Source organism: Schistocerca gregaria, unplaced genomic scaffold, assembly GCF_023897955.1.
Source record: "Schistocerca gregaria isolate iqSchGreg1 unplaced genomic scaffold, iqSchGreg1.2 ptg000458l, whole genome shotgun sequence".
Classification (NCBI taxonomy): domain Eukaryota; kingdom Metazoa; phylum Arthropoda; class Insecta; order Orthoptera; family Acrididae; genus Schistocerca; species Schistocerca gregaria.
Window position 1 is genome coordinate 357,501 of NW_026061876.1, and position 5,000 is coordinate 362,500.

The 5,000-nt window shown below is 51.9% G+C and overlaps 1 pseudogene; it reads left to right on the forward strand.

The window, feature by feature from the left end:
* Nucleotides 1-306, forward strand: part of LOC126312968 (large subunit ribosomal RNA) — a 2,974-nt pseudogene extending 2,668 nt beyond the window's left edge.
* Nucleotides 307-5,000: the final 4,694 nt, after the last annotated feature.

Below are 5,000 nucleotides of genomic sequence, written 5' to 3' on the forward strand. Positions count from 1 at the left end.
GCGCGCGGGTGCGCGGATTCTCTTCGGCCGCCATTCAACGATCAACTCAGAACTGGCACGGACTGGGGGAATCCGACTGTCTAATTAAAACAAAGCATTGCGATGGCCCTAGCGGGTGTTGACGCAATGTGATTTCTGCCCAGTGCTCTGAATGTCAACGTGAAGAAATTCAAGCAAGCGCGGGTAAACGGCGGGAGTAACTATGACTCTCTTAAGGTAGCCAAATGCCTCGTCATCTAATTAGTGACGCGCATGAATGGATTAACGAGATTCCCGCTGTCCCTATCTACTCCAGAGAAAAGCGGTCTGCGCAGCGCCACCTGGGGGAGGTGTGTTGCCTCCCATAACTGGGTTAAAACCGCCAGGAGACCCTCTGATTCCCTGAAGTCAACGAACGCGTCGGGGCTCAGAGGAACCTGAGTGGGGCGGGGACCGTAATGTCCAATCTCGTGGCCTTGTCGTGGCTCTCTGGCTCAGTAACCCCCTTAGATGGGGCGAAGCTAACACGGGATGGGCCGTCCATGCATGACGTTAAACGGCTAGCCCTTAACTGGGTGCAATCCTCACGGTCCGCACTGGCCCACCGTTAATTAGCAAAAGCGGTGGGTGAGACATGGTCGGTCATGATCCCCCGGTACGTGTGGAGACCCCCCTGGGGAACGTAACTCGGGCTTGAGTGCCGCACCGTCTCGATGATGTCAAACTCCACAATATAAGACCCAGCTACCACCTTCAACATCTCTGGGCTGTGGATTTGTGAGGGTTGTCGTGTGTCAAGGTAGGACGTAAAACTCCCGTCGCGGCAAGACGTTAAGTGCCCCCAACCCAAGCGAAAGCAAAGGGTGCGTGGCGCAGGGGAAGCTGCGTAACGAGAGACACACCACCTGTCTCTCCTGAGTTGAGCGCGGCGGCTGGGCGAGGGTATGAGGGTAAGTCTCACGACGATCCTGGGGCCCTGCGGTCTGGCTGCTGCAGTTCCTCACGTCCTGGACGACGTTAAATGGTCCCCCAACCCAAGGCGAAAGCAAAGGGTGCATGGCGCAGGGGAAGCTGCGTCGCAAGGGACACAAGATCTGTCCCTCGCAGGGCAAACAACATCTCAGCTCTGCAAACCCCACGGCCACATTCGCTGGGGAGGGATCACGGCCCGAGCCGGCAAAGGCTCATCGCCGTGAACGGGATGTCCCGGACATGCTCCGTCAAGCCGGGGCATGGTGACATGTCCCCGGCTAGGTTAGATGGGGCCAGACCCCCGAAAGTCTGGGGGACCGACCCAGCACCTGGGTAGGACTGGGTTCTTGGCCTTTAGGTGGGAACTCGGCCGAGTAGGGGGCGAAGGCCGAGAGGTGAATCCGCCTCTCCGGAATGCGGTGGGCATTTGCCGGGGAGGGACGGGTGAAATCCCCAGTGATGTGGTTGTGGAAGGGGACTAGTGCGCTGGAAACGGCGTGTTAAACCCAGCAGCTCTTAAAGCTCTTGGTCAAGGGGCGGGACTGGTGAGCGAGCTGCAATTTGCCCCCCCCCATGCCAGAGAGGCCGGTCCGGGGTAAGAGACGGGCCTCCAATTTATCACTCTTCAATTCAATCAATGATGGCAGAAAACGTGGAGAGTGATACGGCGCTATTGGAGCAAGACGCTCCATTCGATGCAAGATCAAACGTCTCCGTCATGGAGCGACACGCCCATTTTCTTCGGCTTCTAGACCGAAGCGTTAAACATGGAAAGATCACCGCAGATCAAATCAGGGTGATCAAAGAGGAAGTTGCCAACTGGGCTCTGGCGCATGCCAAGCTCGAAGGGCAATATGAAGAGATAAAGGCGGAAAATGACCGCCTTAGAAAAGAGGCGGCAAAGCCCCAGAAGTCTTATGCTGCAGTTGCGGCAGCACCAATCACGACAAAACGTACGGTGCAAGATACGATAAAGCAGAACGTACAGAAAGCTGTCCCAACAGTCTTCATAAAGCCTAAGAAAGGGGACGATGTCAAAACGGCAAAAGCCAAGTTTGAAAAGAGTATAAACCCTAGAGTAGATAAAATCAAAATAAATCAGATAAGGACTACAAAAAACGTATTGATAGTCGAACTGGCCTCTACTGAGGACAGTGACAAACTAATGAACAATACTAAAATTCAGGAGTCATTTACATGCGAAAAGCCCAGAAAGCGAAGGCCACTTATGATGATGTACGATGTACCATCATATATGACCCAGGACGACGTGGCTGACTGTGTTTACGCACAGAATTTTGAGGACAAAATGACTCGCGAAGAATTCATAGAACAATTCAAGGTCCGCTTCAAGGCAGGTCCTCGTGACAGAAACACTGTGCACCATGCCATTGAAGTGTCACCGGAATTGCGTAAACAGATCATTACAACCAATAGACTATACGTAGGCTATAATGCAATATCCGTCAAGGACTATACTGCCCTTGCTAAATGTACCAAATGTCACGATTACGGACATGTTGCAAAATACTGTGGCTTCCTAAACCCAGTATGTGGGAATTGTGGAAGCGAAAAGCATGACAAAACAAAGTGCGACAAAGAAACGCCCACCTGCATCCCTTGTAAATACCGGAAACGCACCTGCAACACTCCCGGTAAGGAGTGTGCAACCTATAAAATAATGATACAGCGGCTCATACAGAGGACAGACTATGGCAACGCGCTATAGAGTCACTCGAAAATCACCGAGCAAACAGTTGCGAGATGCAGGTCGGTGGCGGAAGCTCAAGGAATCACAGGAATCTCTGCCCTCGGTGGTCGACGAGCGAGAGGAGGAGTGGAAGGTCTATTCTGTCTTAGTTCCAGACGTGCAACCGGAGATGCGGGACTTCTCCTGCCAGGTTGGGTCCTTCCTGGCCATTAGGAGGAGTCCTCCAGGAGATCCGGCGACCGAGCAGACCAACTTGGAGTCTACCTCTTCACAGAGTGGGGGCTTTCTCACGCGCAAGGAGGGAGAGACCTACACACTTCCTGTTCCGACAGAGCGGCCGGAGTCGACGGATTTCTCCTGTCAGGTCGGGGGTTTCCTGGCCACAGGGAGGGGTCATCTAGGCTTCCGGGAGGTGGCGGTGACCGGCGGGGCGGCTTCATCCGCCGGGAGCGGGGGTTCCCGCTCGTCCTCGGGGGCGGAGTCGTCGTCGGCTGCCGCGCCAGTCTCTGCAGCAGAGCACCAGCAGACTCCAAAAATGACGCAAGAGGATGTTGAAACAATTCAAGTTGGAAAAATGTACACTCAGTGTCCACCAGGAGACACATACACCATTTGTGAGGAAACGTTAAGACTGTCAAGACTGGAGGAACCCACAGCCCTAAACGCGGCTCTGAGGCAGCTGGTGAGGGTCGGGCATCCTCGCGGAGAGAAGGTCACATTCCCGGCACTGGAGGATGCAGACTGTATTCATCTTGCCGCGTTAAATATTCCCACAGACTTCGAAAAATTACAAGACTTAGTGTCAAAATTATATATCAGACGGGGTCGGGAGTTTGATATTGACAAGACCTATAAAAACATGGTCAAGATGCACGGCAGGATTGGTTTTGATCCTGCCCAGGTATGGCCTGATAGCCATTTCTACACCAGACATCCGGACTAAGATAAAAGTCCTGCAAATAAATGCTATGAGGAGCTCCCTCGTAACTCAGGAGCTCCGAAAGATAGCGGAAGAAAAGAACATCGATGTTATGCTAATTCAAGAGCCAAGCTCTGCCTCCGGCAAGGTCACAGGCTTTCCCGTCACTGCCCAGGTAATATCAATGGGTCCAAATCCCATGTCAGCAATTGTCATTTACAACAAGTTAATTAAAACCACTGTCTTGACACAGTATTGCACCTCCCATGTAACGGTTGTGGAGATAAACTTTTATAATACATTTTGGTATATAATCAATATATACTGTCAATACAGGGATCCAATCAATATTTATCTTGGGCAGTTATCTACAGTATTGCGAGCCCTAGCAGGCAAAGCAATAATAATAGCAATGGACAGTAACGCAAAATCCCCCCTATGGCACAGCCAAGTTCAAGATCAAAGAGGACAGGCACTGGAAGATATAATTATGGAACATAATTTAAATGTTGTAAATCTCCCCGGCAACCCTCCTACTTACAGGAGCAGAGCTGGGGCAGCGTCCTTTATTGATGTCACGCTCTGTACAACAAACATTGTGAATACTATTCAAAATTGGCAGGTCAATGACAACATTACCACCGGTGATCATAACGCTATTGAATTTACGATAGCATCACAAGTGGAGCATGTGCCAGAGGGGTGGACAATGCAGTACGACTACGGGAGAGCAGACTGGGACCTGTTGGAGGCGGAATTTCATCCTCCGGAGCTGGGAGACGGTCCTTTTGAAGTGGAGGAGGCCGTAGGGGCCTTAATTGTCTCAATCAGGGCGGCTTTGGCCGCGGCAATACCAACGCGAAGGCGCTTCATACGAAAAGCGACTTCTCCATGGACTCCAGAGCTCACCCGGCTCAGGCAGTCTATGAGAAGAGCACGAAGCAGCTATCAAAGGTCCTTCACCCAGGAGGAACGGCACTACCACCTTGCCCAGTATAGGAGAAGGAAATGGCTCTTCAAGGAGACTCTCCGACAACATCGCCAGCGGAGCTGGGAAGATTTTGTAAAGTCTCACCTGACTCTGGATCCATGGGGTACACCATACAAAATAGTTAGGGAAAAAATTCACTCACCAATGCATCTCTCGACTGTAAGAGTCGGCGACGCAGACAGAATGACACAGGACTGGTCAGAGACCGCTGAGGAGCTAATGAGGGTGCTCCTCCCAGACGATCGACCTGACACTGACACCGAGATGCAGCAGGAAATAAGACGGCAAGACCAGTTACACTACCACAACAACATACAGGTGTACCCCTACTCCATCGAGGAAGTGAAGGCAGCTATTCGCTCCTTTGCAAAGCGCAAGGCCCCGGGGCCGGATGCAATTCCTGCAGAAGTTCTGCAATGTATTGCAAA